At 39.7% G+C, this 23,072-nt stretch overlaps 1 protein-coding gene across 1 annotated transcript in view; it reads right to left on the bottom strand.

The window, feature by feature from the left end:
* Nucleotides 1–10,315, bottom strand: part of CHST10 (carbohydrate sulfotransferase 10) — a 91,381-nt gene extending 81,066 nt beyond the window's left edge. The window contains exon 1 of the mRNA XM_053707635.1: nucleotides 10,002–10,315. The gene's annotated coding sequence lies outside the window, so the exon portion shown is untranslated. The remainder of the gene's footprint in view (nucleotides 1–10,001) is intronic.
* Nucleotides 10,316–23,072: the final 12,757 nt, after the last annotated feature.

A 23,072-nucleotide genomic window follows, 5' to 3' on the forward strand; every position in this document is an offset into this window, starting at 1 on the left:
GTTTAGCAGCACAGGAGGAGCGAGCCAGAACATCAAATACCCTTCGAAAGGAGGCCACAAATTCAGGGTAATTTGAAATCACAGGTTTATTAGTCTCCCACAAGGGATTAGCCCAGGAAAGAGTTGTGTCAGAGAGTAACAAGATGAGAAATCCCACCTTAGCTCTGTCAGAGGGAAACGCCCGAGGTAACATCTCAAAATAAATGCCCACCTGGCTCAAAAACACTCTGCACAGATTAGGATCGCCTCCATATCGCTGAGGTAGAGGTGCAGAACCGGACATGCTCCTGGTAGGACTAGGAGCAGCCATAACTTGCGGGACACTTTGGTCCAAATGTGCAGTGCGAGTCAGCAGGATTTGCAGGGCTAGTGCAAATTTATCCAAGCGGTGATCCTGTTCATCCATCCTGGAAATTATGGCAGGTAAAGGTGGATTATTAGCACCATCAGGATTCATGGCCCTTGCTTAATGTCAGGGTGCCAGGAATCAGACTGAGACGAGAAGTGCAAAAATAATCACACCTTTATTTATGGCAAAAAATAATAAAAAGTCCACAAGGCAAATAACAAGCCAGGAATCAAAACCAGAGCTGGTAGTCAGATGAGCCGAGTTAGGAACCTAAGCGAATAGTCAGACGAGCCGAGTCAGGAGCCTAAGCAAGTAGTCAGATGAGCCGGAATCAGGAACAAGGAGAACAGCAGAGTCAGAAACAAGCCAGGGCTCAGGAACCAGGAGGGACGTCAGACAGCCAGGTAATACACAGGAGCTCTCACAAACAGGTCTGAGACAACGCAAGGGCAAAGCATACTGAACAGAGGCCCATTAAATATTAAGTGATGACATCACAATTCTGAGACTGCATCCTGTCTCACACGGATGATGTACACCAGTCTGGCCATAAAAGGATGTGCAGAAAATGAGCAGCATCACACAGTATGCACCAGAGTCAGCAAGAGAGGTGAGTAAAATGGCTGCCAGCAGCACATGGCAAACAAAGCAGGGAAAAAAACATAAGTATTGTAGAGTGTTTGGATGTGAATTAGCCTGCTTACTTGAATAGCCTTTTCACACAATATGCTTACTGATAGAATGTTAGAATGAGGCTTGAAAATTGCAAGAGAATACACACTTCGTGAAGACTGGATTGTATGACAACAAATACCCATTTTTTTATGCTTTGCTTGATTTGCACTTATTTCAAGCAAATTTGACACTACACTGGATCGTCAATAGCACTATATTTTTATCTCCCCATAACTATGTACACCTATATGTGTAGAAATAAATCCTAAATTTTTTGTATGAATAGACTTGTATGCAGATTCGCCCAAGGACAGTGATGATCATTTCCTCAACCTTAGGCCAGTCAACCCGGAAGATGCCTCAGATGAAAGACATACAGAAACAGTTCCAGAAAATTTTAGCATAGTCTTGGAAATATTGACAGAGCTCCACATTCTGATCTGTATTCACAGTCTAGAAGTATGGGGATTTAGTGGTTAATAGTTGTTTGGGAAGTTTAGCTGCAGGGGATATTGTCATGGCATGTTGTGGTGGTTTAGGTATTAATAGTGAGATGGGAGGCAACATTTGTGGAAAAGTCATGGTGTGGGGGTTGCCTAGCTCCTAAGGGCTAGATTACACAACATTAGCTACCTGTAGCAAGAGCATTTTACCATCACTAGCTACAAGTAGCAAATCATCAGTTATCACACTTCACTAGGTACAAATGGTAGCAAGAGCTCTTGTAGAGTAGTATGAGGTTGTGGATGCCTAGACTTTCAATAGGATTTCTGAATGCATTGTACCTAACTTATCATACGACGCTTGCTACAAATTTCTAAGCTGCTGCTACATCTCTTTTGCTATATTTGGATTCAAAACTTGTAAGTTCAAACTAGGGGAATCTTTGTGTTGTAAACTATATAAGATTGCATTTTTTTAAATAAAACATATAATTAACGTTTATTAATCTCTCCTTTGAGATTACACATATATATATATATATATATATATATATATATAGATATAGATATATATAGAATAGATAGATAGATAGATAGATAGATAGATAGATAGATAGATAGATAGATCAAGACACCATTAAATAGTATCAAAACCAAATTTAATTTATTAGATATATACTATAATGGGTTAGTAGTAATATGAGAGCATTGGTGAAATATGGTATTAAAATAAGTGAAACTCTAGCCTAATGACTTCAACAAATCTAATTAGATTTGGAAATTGGCAAACCTGGTATCCAATTTATGAACGAGATTGGAGGTGTGGGTTAGAGCTACTTTGACTTATAAAAAGCTCTCAAACATTTTGAGTTTGCTAATCACAAAATGCATCTGTTGATGTAAACCATGCCTCGCAAAAAAGAGACTTCAGAAGACCTGCAATCAAGAATTTTTGCATTGCATAAAGCTGGAAAAGGTTACAAACTTATCTCAAAGACCTTAGATATTCATCTGTCCACTGTTAGACAAATTTAGTACTGTGGCTACTCTCCCTAGAAGTGGCCGTCCAGCCAAGATGACTCAAAAGGTCACACCACACAATTCTCCATGAGGTAAAAAAGAACCTTAGAGTGACAGCTAAAAACGTGAAGAACTCATTGGAACTGGTTAACATCTCTGTTCATGAGTCTACTATACAGAAAACATTGAACAGGCATGGTGTCCGTGACAGGACACCACAAAGAAAGCAGCTGCTTTTCCAAAAAACAGTGTGCTGCGACTGACATTTGCCAAACGTCACTTTGACAATCCCCCAACGCTACTGGAAAAACATTTGTGGACTGTTGAAACTAAAGTTGAGTTGTTTGGGAAACACATGCAGCATTATGTATGGTGTAAAAAGGGTACCACATACCAACATGAAAACAACATCCCAACAGTTAAGTACGATGGAGGAAGCATCATAATTTCGGGATGCTTTGCTGCTTCGGGGCCTGGACCACTTGCCATCATCAAAGGAAAAAAAGAATTCCCAAGTTTATCAAAATATCCTACAGGATAATATCAGGGTGGCTGTGCTGATGCTCAGTAGAAATTGGGTGATGCAGCAGGACAATGATCCTAAACATCAATGTAAATCCGCATTTTGGAGTGGCTCAGTCAGAGCCCAGACCTTAACCCCTTAGAGATGCTGTGGAATGACCTCAAGAGAGTTCTTTAGACCAAACATCCAAAATTCCACCTGAACATAGTGTAGGTCTGATCCACAGCTACCATAAATGCTTGGTTGAGGTTATTGCTGCCAAAGGAGGATCAACTAGCTATTAAATCCAGGTGTTCACTTACTTTTTCAACAACACTATGAATGATAAAAAATATTCAGAGGAAGACAATCCCCTAAGCTCAGCAGTTTTAGGATGGCATAGAACGTCCTAATGATGTCTAGGGGTTAAGCTTGCTGCTCTGCAGACAAATGTAAATGACTTCAGAAGAAGTTTGCCTTGACATACATATGTACCTATATTGAGGTGTAATTTATACTAACCTATCCAGTAAGGTTAACTTATGCTAACCTATCCACAGTCAAAATTTTACAGACAAACTTTACATTTTGGATAAAATACAATTTTGGGTGAACAATTTTGTTTTACAATTTTTGATGTACCTTAGCAATGCAATATTTCCCTGCATGTTTTTGTGTGAATGGTTGCATTTTTTATTTTGTATGATTTTTAAATTATAATTTTCATTGTGCACTTTTGTAATGTATGTAGCTTCTTCATATACGAAAATGCAGTATACACCCCTTAGCGAGACACCCTGTTTTAAGGGTAAAAAGTGGCTTTTTATAATTCCATCAGGGAAATAGAAGGGCTGGCAAGCATTCTTATAGAATCTCACCAGCCCAGAGACCTTTTTAGAATCGGGCCATAAATCTTGATTTTCTAAAGTCTCAAGTCATTTAATGTCCTTTTAAGCAAATCTCTATATCACGAGCAGAATGGAAGGCGCTTCACTCGTACAGTGCTAGAGGCATCTAGGAATTTAGGTGTTGACAGGGCATTGCGCTATACTAAGATCTGAGGGGTGTATCTTTGCGGATTGACAGTTTGCCGATTTGATCCCCTGTTTGCAGGTTTGAGATGAGTTCCTAGTTACATGCCTTGGTTACCAACATAGAGGGCGTGGTAGGTCTTACTGACACGTACACGCGTTTAGATGATTGGCTGACTACACACGCCTCCGGATGATTGGTTGGATTACAGGATACATGTTTGCCCTATTACTTTCTATTTATGTTTGTACACACATAGGTTTCTGTTGTTTTTATGAGTACAGTTGGCACTGATCCCTCCACTGGGAGTATCGTTCGTGGTATCAGTCTGATGTTAATTTTCACAATGTTTTAAATTATATTTTAAACCATACTTCACACAGTTAATTTATGTCACTCACATTAGGATGTTTACATTGGTTACTTACTGGGGGTGTATTTTTATGAACGGTCATGATTGGCTGTTCTCTTAGGGGAGTGTTTCTAGGTGCCTGTTAAAAGGCCATATGTTTGCACTGTTTGTTTGTCAGAGGAAGGGACTGGTTCTGTCCCAAAACGTCACACTTGAATAAAAGTTTCTCTTGTTGTCACAGATGTTGCCAGACCATATATATATATATATATATATATATATATATATATATATATATATATATATATATATATATATACATATATATATACACATACATATATATATATATATATATATATATATATATATATATATATATATATATATATATATATATATATATATATATATATATATATATATATATATGGTACTGGCAGACAGCTGCAGAAAAAAATATATAATAATACAAATAACACTTTCATAACATAGGCAATTGTCCAAGTTCTGAACGTAAACAAAACCTAGAATTTCAGCTATGTCTGTTCAACCATAATTTACCTCTCTTTCACATTAAGTGCACCCACACTAATTATATATTGTTTTTTTAAGGACAGATAGGGCTTTCTTTTAACATCAAATATTTATTTCTAAACTATGATTGTATATGAAAAATTCTAAGTAACTGTGAGAAATTAAGAAATGTTATGTTTGCCAATTTTATTGTGAATATCATCATCCTGATATATATTACTGCAATAAAATATCCATACTTGTGTTCAGCGATGTCCCACGAGTATAATGATACCCCCCCCATGCAAAGGTTTTCTGAGATTTCTGGAATTTACAGGGCCCAACATAGGGCCTTGCCCATTTACATAGAAATTTGGCACATTCATTTTCTGGGCTTAAGTCGCCTTTCATACATTATAGCAGCCCAGTAATGAAAAAACACCATCATGGCATACCATTTGCAAAAGTAGACACCCCAGGGTATTCCAAAAGGGCCATGTCTCGTCTTTTTGTGAAGCCTCTTAGTCACAACACCTGGCCAAATGTAGTGGTTATATTTTTTGTATGCGTTTTTCATACAAACACTGCATTTTGGCTGTTTCTGTTTTTAACCTTTTATGTTTTGCTGCTATAAAACACACATATTTGTGTTTGGAAATGTCGTACGAGTACAGGTTTTATGGGGTTTACAGAAGTTACAGGGCCAAATATGGGGTCTGCCCTTTTCAGTCTTCATGCGTGGAAATTTAGCAACTTGATTTTTTGAGCCTATGTCCTCTTTGAGACATTATAGCAGCCCAGGAATGAAAATTACCCCATCATGGCATACCATTTGCAAAAGTGGACAACCCAGAGTATTCAAAAAGGATTATGTTTAGTCTTTTTTTATAGTCACAACATCTGGCCAAATGTAGTGTTCATATTTTATTTTTAGTTTAGTTTTTGCTGTTTATATCATCCTTATATGTTTTACTGCTATAATACACCCATATTTGTGTTCTGTGATGTCCCATGAGTACAACAATACCCCCTATGCATGGGGTTTCAGGAAGTTACAGGGCCCAATATGGGGTCTTTTTCTGGACATATGTTGCCTTTGAGACAATGGCAGTCCGGAATGAAAATTACCCACTCATGACATACCATTTGCAAAATTGTATAACTCAGGTTATTCTAAAAGGAGTATTTTAGTTGTTTTGTTTAACTTATCATGGCCTTAGAGTAGATGGGCTTAACATATAAAGGGGCAGGGGATCCATGAAGTTAGGGATACAGAATAATAAAATAAATTAGGAACACATACAGAGCGATTTCAAATTAAAAGTGGAACTCTGTGTGATATATTTGAAAGCAATTAGTGTAACAGAGGCCTGGTAGATTGAAATGTCCTCCAGCACCAGTAGTTGTTAGAGTGCACACCAGAAAAGCCACTGCTAAGACTCCAACACAATCTTTAATAAAAAAATCCAGCAGCACATCAGAGGTTAACAATTATCCACTTTTATTGTACCAAGAGACAATAATACATGATGTTTTTTGCTGATTGGATCCTGGGGGAGTGCCCGAGCTGCTAGGCACGTCCCCCAACTGGATCCAGCACGGAAGAGGCACAGGAGAGAGAAAGTTCTATTCTATCCTAACGGCACTAAAGACAAGCGCTATTAGGACGGAATAGAATGCCATAAAGGCGTTAAAAGGTTAAAAACATACAAACTGCATACTGGCAGACTTGTCTGCCAATATCTAAGATGGTGGTGATGAATGTGGGTGGGGGGAAGAGAGCTGTTTATGAGGGATCAGGGGGTGGAAGGTGCATCTCTACACTAAAATTAACCTTACAACCTACCTGATTAACCCCTTCACTGTTGGGAATAATAGAAGTGTGGTGCACAGTTGCAATTGGCATTCTTATTACCAAAAAACAATGGCAAAGTCATGTATGTCTGCTATTTCTGACCATAGGGGATCCCAGAGAAGCTTTTACAATTGTTTGTGTCATGATTGCACAAGGGGTATGTAAATAATTTCAGTGAGAAACCCAGTTTGTCAAAAAGTTGAAAAAAAATGTTATATGATTGCATTTGGTGGTGAAATGGTGGCATGAAATGTACCAAAATGGGCCTAGATCACTGGTTTTCAAACCTGTCCTCAGGCCTCCCTAACAGGCCACATTTTGAGGATATCTGAACTAAATCACAGGTGAAACAATCAGCTGATTATTAAATCTGGTTATTTTACCTGCTCTCATCCAGGGTTAGCCAGAAAACCTGGACTGTTGGGGAGGCCTGAGGACAGGTTTGAAAACCAGTGCTCTATCTGAATCATAAAAGTTTATTTTGCCTTGAGTGTCCCTTTAATGTATGTTAGCACAGTTGCTAAATATTTATTGAACAATTAAAAATTAAAGTTATTAAAATTGAGAGTAAAGTTGTCTGCTTTACTCTTCTACAATTAGTTGTGTAATATGGTCTTAAACGGATATTAAACAAGTGTATAATAAAAACACATTGCAATAACACTCTAAAACTCAAAAAAGCAGTAGATATTTTTATGGCAAATGTATTATCCTATTTTCCAGCCTCCTGTTTCATGTGACAGACATCAGCCAATCACAGGTTAGTATACTCAGTAGGAGCTGGTGCCCCAGTAAGTGCGTATTTATAAAGACTGTGCAAAATTTGATAATGAAAGAAAATTTGAAAGTGTCTTAGAACAGCATGCTCTGTCTGTATCATGAAAGTTAATTTTGACTGTAGTGTCCCTTTAATTGGAGCACAGGTGAAATAATCAGCCGAATAGCAAACAGTTATTTTACCTGCTCTCATCCAAGGTGATCCTGAAAACCTGACCTGATGGGGAGGCCTGAGGACAGCTTTGAAAACCCGTGGTCTAGATCAATACCTTTGGTTGTCTAGTAAAAATATATACATAGTTTTGACAGGTAAATAAAAATACTCTATTTGTGTTTAAATGGAGTAATAACAAAAATGCTAAAAATTCTCTGGTATTTTGGCCAAGTTCTTCTCTGAAATTCCCAGTAGCGAATGGTTAAACGTGAAGCCCAACAGCTAAAAACCACTTTGGAGTTTATTTTTAAGATGAGCAGACTAAGTACATGGCCCCCAGTTACTTGTCCTAATACAGCATAGCTCAGGTTACAAAAAAACACCTGGAAGGAGATATCTGCTGTTCAGGGTCTACTGCATAAATTAGACCTTTTTTTTACATAATGAGATGACAGAATTCCTAATCATTTTTACTTAAAGGGATATGAAACCAAAATATGTACTTTCATGATTCAGACAGAGCATGCAATTTTATACAACATTCTAATTTACTTCTGTTATCAAGTTTCTTCCTTCTCTTGGTATCTTTTGTTGAAAATCAGAGACTTAAGCACTAGATGGCCACACTATTTCCTGCCATGCAGTGCTCCAGATGCCTACCTAGGTATCTATCTCTTCAACACAGAAAATATGGAAACAAAGCATATTTGATAACAGAAGGAAACTTTTTTTTAAAATAGTATGCTCTGTATGTCCTGTCTGAATCATAAAAGAAAAATGTTGTTTCATATCTCTTTAAAGAATGAATCTGGTTTTAGTCTTAAGATTAGAGATGCTGTTTAAAATGCATAGTTCACTTATAGGGGAGACAGTAAACGGTTTTATGTTTATAGATAGCACTACTTATGCATTTTATTGTCTAAAAAGAAAGATAATCCCTTTATTATCCATTCCACAGATTTGCATAACTAACAGTTATATTAATACACTTTTTACCTCTATGATTACCTTGTATCTAAGCCTATGAATACTGCCCCCCTTACTTTAGTTCTTTTTACAGACTTGCATTTTAGCCAATCAGCGCTGACTCATAAATAACTGCACAGGAGTGAGCACAATGTTTATCTAAATGGCACACATGAACTAGCACCATCTAGATGTGAACAAAGGCAGAGATAAGAGGCAGCCTTCAATAGTTTAGAAATTAGCATATGAGCCTACTTAGGTTTAGCTTTAAACAAAGAATACCAAGAGAACAAAGCTAATTTGATGACAAAAGTCGATTGGAAAGTTGTTTCAAATTGCATCCCCTATCTGAATCATGAAAGTTTAATTTTGAAGTTAAAAGGGGACTGGGTCCCCTTTTAACTTCAAAATCAGCAAATTAGATATAAACCCAAAAATTTTCTTTCATGATTTGGATAGAACAAACAATTTAGAGCTTTCCAATTTATCATCAAATTTGCTTCATTCTCTTGTTATCCTCTGCTGAAGTAACAGCACTGCAATACTGACAGCAAGATGAACACATCTAGTTAGCCAATCACAAAAGACAAATGTGTGCAGGCACCAATTAGCAGCTAACTCCCACTAGTGTATGATATGTGCGTATTATTTTTCAACAAGGGATACCAAGAGAACGAAGCACATTTAAAAATAGAAGTGAATTTAAAAGTGTCTTAAACTAACAAGCTCTATCTGAATCATACAAGTTTAATTTTGACTTTCCTATCCCTTTAAGCTACTAACACTACTTATTGGCTGATAAGGACCACTGCCATAGCTCTATTGGTTAACATGGACACAAGACTGACAAGAAAATCTTGGTTTATGTATAAAGGCAACATACATTTTTTTACCAAGGCAAATAAATCGATTTCAAAATCCTTTCCTTTAGGTAACACAGAAAAAGACAGCCATATTACAAATAGTCAGAAACAATTGTGTATGTCATATTTTCAATAAAGTCTTCATTCTGAGCTTGTACCGATATTTTAACAAGTATGTCTCAAGCAGCAAAGCAATAGATTGACTAAAGGTTCATTTTCCCCACACACAGAGCTTATGCCACTGCTAGTTCGCATACGTGAATACAATTTCCTGCATATATTGATATAATTTATATACATTGTATATCATATAAAGTATCACCATTTTTAATGTGTGTATGTACCAATCTTCTGTATAACAATATATTTTCCCACATGATGCCATAATAGATATTGCACTTATATGGAATGTACAAAACATCAATTTGACTACCAGACAAATGGTTCACGAACTGAGCCAACACTCCATGTACTGTGACAGTACCCTGGTGACTCACCTGCAGCAAGCGTAAGATGTTGCTCAGTTATTATGTCATCTTACATTGGACCATCAGTAAACTGCACACAGTGAAAACAATCATTACTGGCAATGTCAGCGTATTGGTAACATGATCCCACGGGTACCTCGCTTTCATCACTGTGCACACACTGCAGAATTATGGCTGCATCTCTAAAAGGATAATAAAGATTCCAATCTTAAAGCTAGCTGATCCCTGGGCCCGTGATTAGCAGGGGAGAAAATCCAGGATGGGCCTCTAAACCAGAGGGGGAGGGTTTTACGTCTGACCTCCACAGCTCAATGCGACCACTGGTGGTGTAGTATGGAAGCCTGAATCCCCACCAGATCCTGCATACTTTCTATTACAGCATTCAGGTTTAGTCTCCTCCCTGCCTCTCTCACAGTACAATTTACTTTTAAGGTGGAATATCATATTTGTTGCTAAGTGAGCACATTCCTGTGTGTCAGTTTCATGGTTTATCATTAAACACTGTTGTCAGAAAACATTTTTTTTTATTTGAAAAAAGAAGTACTTAAACAGTATTTTTATCATGTAAATGTATTAACAATTTTCCAGCTAAAGTTGTTAAAATTAAGACTAAAACTTTCCTGCTATAACCTGTGCATTACTATTGTAATGTCCCCTCTTCCTATACTCCCTAGCCAGCGTGCACAGCTACCTAATCAGAAGCTCAACAACTGTGGCTGTAACAGTACTAGCTATGTACAATATATTGTGCACGGCTGTAATAATACTTGGTACATTATTATACACATCATAGAAGACAGCAGTTTTTTGTGTTACATTAGCAATAATAAAGTGTAGGGAAACAAATAATGCAGCTGTTGCCTGTCTATCTGCGACCCCCCAGCTTGGATTTAGATGATTTCTATTCCTGCACAAGGTTACCTTGGTAACAAACTAGGCTCTGATTTCAGTCAGTAGTTGAATTAAACTTGCACTGCTCTCTAAACGAACTTAAATGAATACATTGTCTTAGCTTCATGTTTTGTGCCCACCACCACTATATTTCTGCTAATGTTGTCGTCTGTATTGTACATAATATACTGTGCACAGATAGCTCTTCTACAGTCAGTGGTGATGGGCTGCTGAGTAGATAGTTGCAGGGCCGTCTTTAATACTGACTGGACCCTGGGCAAACATTTTCTTGCCCCCCCCCCCCACCATGCAATTTCGCTCTCCACCCCAACATCCCAAAAAACAACTAAATCAATTTATTTTATATATATTTTTAAATCATTAGCCCAGCAGTGGATCATCCACTGCTGGGCTAATCATTAAAAAAAAAAATTGCAATATGTGAAACTGGACCTAAGCATAGGCTTACCATAATTTTTAGAGGTGAAACTGGGACCACCTGGTGCGGTGCCAGTGGGGGTGTGGTCAGGAGCGTGGTCAAGGGGGCATGGCAATTACCGGTCCTTTTAAAGTAGTAGCTTTTATGTGTGTAATGTTTTGTGGATACTCTACCCTTCCTCAGTCAAACAAGTGAATCACACAGTTTAAATAGACCATAACACCACCCCCTAGTGAAAAAGGCACCATTACGTTGTCATGGCAAATAAATCATTACTCTAAATCTCAGATTCTAAATAATGCCAAACATCAAGCATAATTATCACTTTCATAATTATCAATTTCACAATTTAATATCTGCAGTGTAATATGTGTTTTATGTGTCTAATTAAGGAAAAGAGCCAAATACTGATAAAGCATAAATACAACATTGAATGAAAGTAAAAAAGAAACACGTACCTGCTAAAGCTGTTTATGAGGCTACTCTATACCATAATGCAGGAAGATTATAGCCAAAATGCTATCCTGCATGAAGTAAAGCAAGATCCAGGCCAAAAATCCTGCCTGTCTGTACTTCCTAGTCATACCCATATGATTCCCCTAAAGGTGTATTACCGGCAATGACACCAAGGGTCGGCGGGGGGGGTTAAATTCTTAGAAAAATAAACCAAGTAGTACTACAAAATTAAAAAACCCTATGCTGCTTAATCAGCCTGTATTACTAAATGTAAACTTTGAAGGACACGAACGTTAAGCTAAGCAGGGCTGTATGTAACAAAGTACCAGCATACAACTATGCTGGAGAGCCACAGTCCAGTCATTTTGAATAATATGTCTGGGTTTCAGGAGGTCTGAAACCCGGACACATGATTTGAAACCTGGAGGTGGCAACCCTACTGGGACAGAATGAAAAATTGGGTGGGACACTGGGACAGCGCCTCCAAACCGGGACAATCCCAGTAAAAGTGGGACTTCTGGTAAGCCTACCTAAGCAGTACTAATAACTAGTAAATAAATATATAAATTCCTCCACTCTGGATTAATTTAATATGCTTTTGAATGTGATTCTGGTGTGAGGTTAGCTGGTTAAAGAGATTTAGGGCAGCCAACAGGAGCAAAGCAAGGTAAAGACTGAGGTGGAAGCATAGAGGTGCAGACAGATATGTTTACTGACTGGAACAGTAGAACTACTATGGGAAGCTGTAAAATCTGAAACAGAGAGAAATAAATACTATAAAAATAAAACTTACCTTAATGTGTGAAGTATCAGCATGACACTGTACATCAGCCACAGCAGCACATGTCACTACTTTGCTAGGAACAAGTTCCCTCTCATCCTGCACTAGACAATGCTGCATGGGGGAGGGGCATGTGTACACTCACTTATTCTTCCCACTGACACCTTTCTACAAAGCACTGTTTTCCTTACAAACTTCAGTTAGTTGATCTTAGAGCCACAGCAGAAAGAGCAGGGCTAAGGGGACCAGCAGACTGGATGCTGTCTGCCCAAGGCTGCATGGATACAGACGAGTCACACAGCCTCAAGACTAAAGAGAGCAGTGTGTGCAGCTGCACAGATGCTCAAATCCTCACGTGCCTGCCACTCCAGCTTTCTGCTGCATGCGCCTATAGTGAGCCCTACCCAGAAACAATCCCCACCACCAGAACAGTTATCTGGTAACAGTGGTAACCCCAGCAGGACCTTTTCTGATGCAGTTGGATTGACTGGATGCCTAGTTAGGGCTTAGCATCCAGTGCTGCACAGTGCACATCTAAAACAGCACATGGCACTAGCTTGGAATGTCACATGACATCGGCACGGTCTGGCACAGTTTCTCACAAATAAATATAAGCAGAGAACTTTTGACTGTGACAATATTAGGACTGACTGTGTGTATGTCCCATGTCACATGATATCAGCAGTCTGGCATGAACTAAAAAAAAAAATTTTTTTTTTTTTTTTTTTTTTTTAGGACTCTTGGGCCCCTCAACAAAGACTGGGCCCAGGGCAACTGCCCCTTTTGCCCTGTGTTAAAGACGGTCCTGGATAGTTGTACTGATGATTTATAGCAGGCTAGGGAGTGTAGGACAATAATGAGCTGTAAATCATTGATACAATAATGTATTATAGCAAATATTAACCTGAGAATAATGTGTACATGCATTTTTTAAAATGACATTAGTTTTTTTTTAAATATTGAAAAAATAAGGGTAACTTTCTAATGTCCATAAATCAGTGGGTGCCGCCATACCGTAACTTAGGTTTCTTTTTCTGCTAAGGCAAACTAAGGACAGTTATAAATGGCTTACTAAAATATGCAACCAATAATTGTGTGGATTAGAGCTGTGTCTGCACTTACACTTTTAACAGGAATTTGGGAAGCCCACAATATTCAGAATTCAATTACAGGAAAAGGAAACAAAATAAATAATGGAATTAGATTGCAAAATTGTTTTACTACATACAATTAAAGGGACAATACAGTCAAAATTAACTTTCATGATACAGAGAGCGTGCTGTTCTAAGACACTTTCCAATTTTCTTTCATTATCAAATTTTGCACAGTCTTTATAAATACACACTTACTGAGGCACCAGCTCCTACTGAGTATACTAATCTGTGATTGGCTGATGTCTGTCACATGAGACAGGAGGCTGGAAAATAGGATAATACATTTGCCATAAAAATATCTACTGCTTTTTTGAGTTTTAGAGTAAGTGTTATTGCAATGTGTTTTTATTATACACTTGTTTAATGTCCGTTTAAGACCATATTACACAACTACTTGTAGAAGAGTAAAGCAGACAATTTTAACAAATTTAATTTTTAATTGTTCAATAAATATTTAGCAACTGTGCTAACATACATTAAAGGGACACTTAAGTCAAAATAAATTTTTATGATTCAGATAGAGCACTGGTTTTCAAACCTGTCCTCAGGCCTCCCCAACAGTCCAGGTTTTCTGGATAACCCTGGATGAGAGCAGGTAAAATAACCAGATTTAATAATCAGCTGATTGTTTCACCTGTGATCTAGTTCAGATATCCACAAAATGTGGCCTGTTAGGGAGGCCTGAGCACAGGTTTGAAAACCAGTGAGATAGCAGTGGTTGCCAACCGCGGTCCTCAAGGACCCCCAACAGTCCTTGTTTTCATTATAGCTAAACCAGTGCACAGGTGAAGTAATCAGCTGATCTGTAACCAATCTGCTCTCATCCATCAGCTGATTATTTCACCTGTGCACTGGTTCAGCTATAATGAAAACCAGGACTGTTGGGGGTCCTTGAGGACCACGGTTGGCAACCACTGAGATAGAGCATGCAGTTTTAAGACACTTTCCAATTTACTAACATCATCAAATTTTGCACAGTCTTTTCATATTCACACTTTCTGGGGAACAAGATCCTACTGAGCATGTGCACAAGCTCACAGGGTATACATATACTAGTCTGTGATTGGCTGATGTCTATCACATGATACAGGGGGCCGGAAAATGGTAGCAAAAATACATTTGTCAAAAAATCTACTGCTTATTTGAAATGCAGTGTAAGTGCTATTGCATGGTCTTGTTATTGTGCCTTTGTTAATGATGTAATTCTCTACTCCATTGAGTGGTCCTTTAAGCCACATAAGAAATCTAGAGGGGACTGGGATTGATCTGTGTACTGAATGAAGGAAGAGTAATACTTTATCTACTTGGGTAACATGGTAAATATATCCTAAGCCACTGGAAGCAAACTAGTCCAGAGGGATTGCAATGGATCTGTGCACTGAATGAAAAGAATGTAATATATTATTTACTGGGGTAATGCAAAATAAAGCCTTAGCTAGTTAATTATTTGCCCTAAATGGTCAGTGCAACTTGCGTTAATGGTTTTCAGATAATTCATCGTCTCCATAAAATGGGAGAGAAGAGAGAGATAGAACACAGAGGGGAAGAGAGAGATGGGGGGGGGCGTGATAGAGAGAGAGAGAGAGAATTTAAAAAAAAATATTTAGCTAAATAACTGTTTTTGTGCAAGCTACAAAAAAACCTAACATTACATAAATATAAAAAGCTACCATTACAGAAAATAAAAAACCCACCATTACAGAAGAAAACTAACACATTTTCAAAAATAAACCCCCAACCCCACAGAAGAAAGGCTATCTAAAAAAAAAAAAACAACTCTAAAAATTGCATTTTCATTTGGTAGGGCAGTACCCTAAAGCTCTTTTGCTGCCTAAAAAGGAAAGAAAACCCTTTTCTAAAAAAAACAAACCCACAAGGAAAAAGTCTTTAACTAAATCCTTAAGATGTTACTCACCAAACTTGAATCCTACGTGATCACCAACTGCGGTGCTCCTCTTCTATCCCTTTGGCAGTGGTCCCTCTTCATCCTGGCTGCAGTGGTCCATCTTTATCCATCTTCTTTTCTTCTTATCTTCGGATCTTCTGTTTCCGACATCCTCTTCATGAGGTCACCAGCCACATTCTGAATATCCCCCCCTTTATATAGTAGTACCCTTTCATTCCTATTTTCATTTTGAAATCAGCCAAATTCAGTGCACGGTGCGTGACCACATAAAGAGGACATTGGGGATGGAAGAAAAGAAGATGAATGAAGATAGAAGACAGGTACCAGGATGAAGATGGACCAGTGCAGTTGGGATGAAGATGGCCACCAAATGCCCTACTAAGGGCAATGCCCAACCAAAAGCCCATTTCAGGGCAAATTTAGAGTTTTTTTTAGATAGCCCTTTTTGTAGAATGGGGTACCAATAGTTTTATTTTATTTTTATAGAAAATTAGCTTAATCACTTTAGGGCTATGCTCAACAAAAAGCCCCTTTAAGGGCTAATGCTATAGTATTTTTTAGTGTTAGTATATGGTTTTTTATTTTAGGATATTTTTTTAAGTGGGGCTTTAGTTTTAGAATAGTAATGTCGCGAACTTAAAAATTTCGGTTCGCGAACGGCGGACTCGAACTTCCGGTATTATTCGCAAACCGCCATTGACTTCAATAGGCGAACTTTAAAACCTACAAGGACTCTTTCTGGCCACAATAGTGATGGAAAAGTTGTTTCAAGGGGACTAACACCTGGACTGTGGCATGCTGGAGGGGGATCCATGTCAAAACTCCCATGGAAAATTACATAGTTGATGCAGAGTCTGCTTTTAACCCATAAAGGGCCTAGATCACCTAACATTCCCAAATTGTTTGCAATAACGTTCTTTAAAACATCAGTTATGATGTCGTATGTATCAGGTAGTGTAAGGGTTACGGCCGCTTCACAGTGACAGAGCAAACTCCAAGTGTAATGCACCGCAAACAACCGCAAACATTCCATTTGCACAACCACGAGATAGATAGATTTGATAGATAGATAGATACATAGATTACATAGCTCAATCGATGCAATATACATATGATCGATACAAATTACATAGATCAATAGATGCAATATCCATTTGATAGATAGGAATATTATCGATCCAAAGATGCAATATACATTTGATAGATACGAATTACATCAACCAAAATATGTAATATACATTCTATAGATACGAATTAAATCGATCAATAGATGCAATATACATTTGATAGATACCTTTGATAGTTAGATCAATTTGATAAATAGATAGATTTGAAAGATATATAATTTCCCTGACGGAGTATAACAATAAGACATGCGGTCTGTGACCCGTGGTGTGTTAAGTAGTACTATTCTTAGCAGTTTACTACAACCTGTTACTCCCCCTATTGGGGGAGGTCTATATGGCCTGCATTTTTGGAACCGGGAGATGGAAGAAGATGATTGGTCTGTCCTCCTACTTTAAATTTGTCAAAAACACAAGTGGCTGTCTCAAAACAGTCCGGACACAAGATAGATAGGATAGATAGATATACATAGATTGATAGTTAGAATCGATAGAAGATAAATAGATAGATTTGTTAGATATATAATTACCCTAACAAAGTATAATAATTAAACATGCGGTCTGGGACCCATGGTAACTAGGTTGTGTTAAGTAGTACTATTCTTAGCACTTTCAGTCCTGTAACTCCTCCTATCGGTGGAGGTCTATATGGCCTGCATGATTACCATGACAAAGTATAACAACAAGACACGCGGTCTGGGACCCATGGTAACTAGGTTGTGTTAAGTAAAACTTTTCTTAGCACTTTAATCCCTCTTAATCCCCCTTTCGGTGGAGTTCTATATGGCCTGCATGATTACCCTGACAAAGTATAACAACAAAACATGCGGTGTGTGACCCATGGTAACTAGGTTGTGTTAAGTAGTACTATTCTTAGAACTGTAATCCCTGTTACTCCCCCTATCAAGGGAGGTCTATATGGCCTGCATGATTACCCTGACAAAGTATAATAACAAAACATGCGGTCATGGACCCATGGTAACTAGGTTGTGTTAAGTAGTACTATTCTTAGCACTTTAATCCCTGTTACTCCCCCTATCGGGGGAGGTCTATACGGCGTGCCTGATTATCCTGGCAAAATATAACAACAAGACATGCGGTCTGGGAACCACTGTTAACTAGGTTGTGTTAATTTTTACTATTCTTAGCACTTTAATCCCTGTTACTCCCCCTATCGGGGGCGGTCTATATGGCCTGGCTGATTATCCTGGCAAAATCTAATAACAAGACATGCTGTCTGGGAACCACTGTTAATGTTAACTAGGTTGTGTTAAGTTGTACTATTCTTTGCACTTTAATCCCTGTTACTTCCCCTATCAAGGGAGGTCTATATGGCCTGCATGATTACCCTGACAAAGTATAACAACAAAACATGCGGTCTGGGACCCATGGTGGTACTGGTATAACTAGGTTTTCTTAAGTATTACTATTCTTCGCAGTTTAATCCCTGTGATTGCTCTGTCCTCCTACTTCAAATTTGTCCAAAACACAAGTGGCTGTCTCAAAACAGTCTGGACAGAAGATAGATAGATAGGATAGATAGATATACATAGATTGATAGTTAGATAGAATCGATAGAAGAGAAATAGATAGATTTGTTAGATATATAACTACCCTGACAAAGTATAATAATTAAACATGTGGTCTGGGACCCATGGTAACTAGGTTGTGTTAAGTAGTACTATTCTTAGCACTTTCATCCCTGTAACTCCCCCTATCGGGGGAGGTCTATATGGCCTGCATGATTACCCTGACAAAGTATAACAACAAGACACGCGGTGTGGGACCCATGGTAACTAGCTTGTGTTAATTAGTACTTTTCTTAGCACTTTAATCCCTGTTACCCCCCCTATCGGGGGGGGGGGTCTATATGGCCTGCCTGATTACCCTTACAAAATATAATAATAAGACATCTGCTCTTAGTCTGGGACCCATGGTAAGGTTGTGTTAAGTAGTACTGTTCTTAGCATTTTAATACCTGTTACTCACCCTATCGGGGGAGGTCTATATGGCCTGCATGATTACCCTAACAAAATATAATAATAAGACATATGCTCTGGGACCCATGGTAAGTTTGTGTTAAGTAGTACTGTTCTTAGCATTTTAATACCTGTTACTCACCCTATCGGGGGAGGTCTATATGGCCTTCAAGATTACCCAAACAAAATATAATAATAAGACATATGCTCTGGGACCCATGGTAAGGTTGTGTTAAGTAGTACTGTTCTTAGCATTTTAATACCTGTTACTCACCCTATCGGGGGAAGTCTATATGGCCTGCATGATTACCCTTACAAAATATAATAACAAGACATGCAGTCTGGGACCCATGGTAACTAGGTTGTGTTAAGTAGTACTGTTATTAGTTTAATACCTGTTACAACACCTAATGGTGGGAGGTCTATATGGCCTGCATGATTAGCCGCACCAAACCAAAAAAAAAGGCATGCGGTCTTGGACTAAGACCCATGGCTAACTCGGTTGTTTAAAGTAGTACTATTCTTAGCACTTTCATCCCTGTTACGTCCAGGCCTCTCGGGGGTGGTCTACATGGCCATCATGATTAGCCTAACAAAGTACAATAAAACCTTGGCTCTTGAAAGCCTGTTAATTGGCTTTATTTTGGTAGTACTGTTCTTATTAGTTTAATACCTGTTACAACACCGAATGGTGGGAGGTCTATATGGCCTGCATGATTAGCCGCACCAAACAAAAAAAACAACATGCGGTCTTGGACTAAGACACATGGCTAACTCGGTTGTGTAAATTAGTACTATTCTTAGCACTTTCATCCCTGTTACTTCAAGGCCTCTCGGGGGTGGTCTACATGGACATCATGATTACCCTCACCAAAATATAACAAGACGTGCGTTCAGGGAACCATGGTAAGGTTACTTCCTTTTGCAAAATCGAGTATACCAGTTGCAGGCAGAGGTTCTGAACCTGCATTATGGCTGCACCTCTCCCTAAAAGAGGCATCCGTTACAGAGTCTGTGGGCATGTATGCAAAGAGCTGGCCTGCCTAAAAGGAGCAGCAAGGCAGTACAGGTCGTTCTCCTTCAGCCGTTTTATACGATGGCCCACGACCCTCAACAGCCACAACAGAATGAAACACCACATATTCCATCCTTTTGAACAATAGAGTACAGGTATGGCATTGATTTTAGGAACACAGAGATAATTTTTGGGAACCGTGAAATTGAACAAAAAACCATGCTTGGACACCCAGTACAGTACAGGTCGTTCTCCTTCGGCCTTTTTATAAGAGGGTCCAGGACCCTCAACAAAAACAACAGCAGGAAAGAGGACATATGGCGTCCTTTTGAACAATAGAGTACAGGTAAGGCATTGATTTTAGAAACCCGGAGATAATTTGTTGGAACCGGGAAATTGAACCAAAAAAAGGATTGGACACCCAGTACACTTCTTTCTACTTCAGCCTTTTTATAAGAGGCTCCAGGACCCTCAACAGAAACAACAGCAGGAAAGAGGACATATGGCATCCTTTTCTACAATAGAGTACAGGTACAGCATTGATTTTAGAAACCCGGAGATAATTTTTAGGAACCGGGAAATTGGCCAAAAAACCATGCTTGGACACCCAGTACAGTACAGGTCGTTCTCCTTCAGCCTTTTTATAAGAGGGTCCAGCACCCTCAACAGAAACAACTGCAGGAAACACCACATATGCCATCCTTTTGCACAATAGAGTACAGGTATGGCATCCATTTTAGAAACCCGGAGATAATTTTTAGGAACCGGGAGATGGAAAAAGATGTTTGGACAACCAGTACACTTTGTTCTCCTGTAGCCTTTTTTATAAGATGGCCCAGGAACCTCAACAGGCACAACAGCATGAAACACCACATATGCCACCCTTTTGCACAATAAACTACAGGTATGGCATAGATGGAACCCGGAGATAATTTAGAGCAACCAAGAGACGGATAAAGATGCTTGGTCGGTCCTCCTCCTTCAAATTTGGGGCACTGCGCGTGCAATTTAATGGTCCACCAGATATGAGTGGTGTGTTAAGTTGTACTATTCTTAACAGTTTAATCACTGTTATGTGCCTTTTTTTTTTGCTTTGAGTTTTGTAGCCACAGAGCAGCAGCAGAGGCCAGAAAAATTAGGCATGTACAATTGACTGAAAAATTGGGTATTGTTGCAGCCACTGCTGTAGCAGCGGCCAGAAAAATTGATGTTTGTAAAACATTTAGAAAGTGCCCTAAAAGCTTGCGGCTTGAACACTAGTTGTTGGCGGATAAGTCACGCAAGTCATCCTGCATTATAAGAAAAAAAAAGCCAGCGTGTGTACCAGTTGTAGCCCAAGCCAGCTCATCTCATCATCAGGCCTTTTTTACTCAAATGTATCGCCCAATGTCAGTCCCTTCGGGATCCATCCCTCATTCATTTTAATAAAGGTGAGATAGTCAAGACTTTTTTGACCTAGGCGACTTCTCTTCTCAGTGACAAAACCTCCTGCTGCACTGAAGGTCCTTTTGGACAGGACACTTAAAGCGGGGCAGGCCAGAAGTTCAATTGCAAATTGAGATAGCTCAGGCCACAGGTCAAGCCTGCACACCCAGTAGTCAAGGGGTCCATCACTCCTCAGAGTGTCGAGATCCGCAGTTAATGCTGGGTAGTCTGCTACCTGTCGGTTGAGTCTTTCTCTGAGGCTGGATCCCGAAAGGCTCTGGCGATGCATGGGAGTTAAAAAGGTCCGCATGTCCTCCATCAACAAGACGTCAGGAAAGCGTCCTGTCCTTGCCACCGTGGTCGTGGGAGGAGGAGGATTACTTTCACCTCTTCCCCTGTTACATTTCCGTTGTGCTGTGACATCACCCTTAAACGCTGTGTAAAGCATAGTTTTTAATTTATTTTTAAAATGCTCCATCCTTTCCGACTTGTGGGAATTTGGTAACATTTCAGGCACTTTATGCTTATACCGGGGGTCTAGTAGCGTGGACACCCAGTACAGGTCGTTCTCCTTCAGCTTTTTTATACAAGGGTCCCTCAACAGGCACGACAGCATGAAAGAACCCATTTGCACAAGGTTGGATGCCGAGCTAATCATGTCCCGTTCCTCCTCCTCACTGATCTCACTGAGGGTATCTTCTTCCCGCCAGCCACGTACAACACCACGTGTACCAGAGAGGTGACAACAACAAGCACCCTGGGATGCCTGTTGTGCTTGGTCTTCCTCCTCCTCCTCCTCAAAGCCACATTCCTCCTCTGACTCCTCTTCCTCACAATCCTCTTCCTGCGTTGCCGCAGGTCCAGCAAGCGATGCTGATAAGGCTGTTTGTGGTGGTGATGGACACCACAACTCTTCCTCTTCCTCTTCGTGCTCATCTACGGCCTGATCCAGCACTCTTCGCAGGGCACGCTCCAGGAAGAAAACAAATGGTATGAAGTTGCTGATGGTGCCTTCGGTGCGACTGACAAGGTTTGTCACCTCCTCAAAAGGACGCATGAGCCTACAGGCATTGCGCATGAGCGTCCAGTAATTTCGCAAAAAAATCCCCAGCTCCCCAGAGGCTGTCCTAGCACCCCGGTCATACAAATACTCATTAACAGATTTTTCTTGTTGGAGCAGGCGGTCAAACATTAGGAGTGTTGAATTCCACCGTGTCGGGCTGTCGCAAATCAAGCGCCTCACTGGCAGGTTGTTTTGACGCTGGATATCGGACAAGTGCGCCATGGCCGCGTAGGAACGCCTGAAATGGCCACACACCTTCCTGGCCTGCTTCAGGACGTCCTGTAAACCTGGGTACTTATGCACAAATCGTTGTACAATCAGATTACACACATGTGCCATGTGTCAACTTGCCCAATTTCAATGCCGCCCCCAAATTACTTCCATTGTCAGAAACAACCTTGCCAATCTCCAGTTGGTGCGTAGTCAGCCACTGATCCACCTGTGCATTCAGGGCGGTCAGGAGTGCTGGTGCAGTGTGACTCTCCGCTTTCAGGCAAGTCAACCCCAAGACGGCGTGACACTGCCGTATACTGGATGTGGAATAGTACCTGGGGAGCTGGGGGGGTGCCATTGATGTGGAGCCAGAAGCAGAAGAGGACTCAGCTGAGGAAGAGGTTATGGAAGAGGATGGAGTAGGAGGAGTAGAGGAGGTAGCAGCAAGCCTGCCTGCAAGTCGTGGCGGTGTCACCAACTCTTCTGCAGAGCCACGCATTCCATGCTTGTCAGACGTCAGCAGGTTTACCCAATTCGCAATGTAGGTGATATACCTGCCCTGACCATGCTTTGCAGACCAGCTATCCGTGGTCATATGGACCCTTGCCCCAACGCTGTGTGCCAGACATGCTAT

This window comes from Bombina bombina, chromosome 3, assembly GCF_027579735.1.
Source record: "Bombina bombina isolate aBomBom1 chromosome 3, aBomBom1.pri, whole genome shotgun sequence".
Lineage (NCBI taxonomy): Eukaryota > Metazoa > Chordata > Amphibia > Anura > Bombinatoridae > Bombina > Bombina bombina.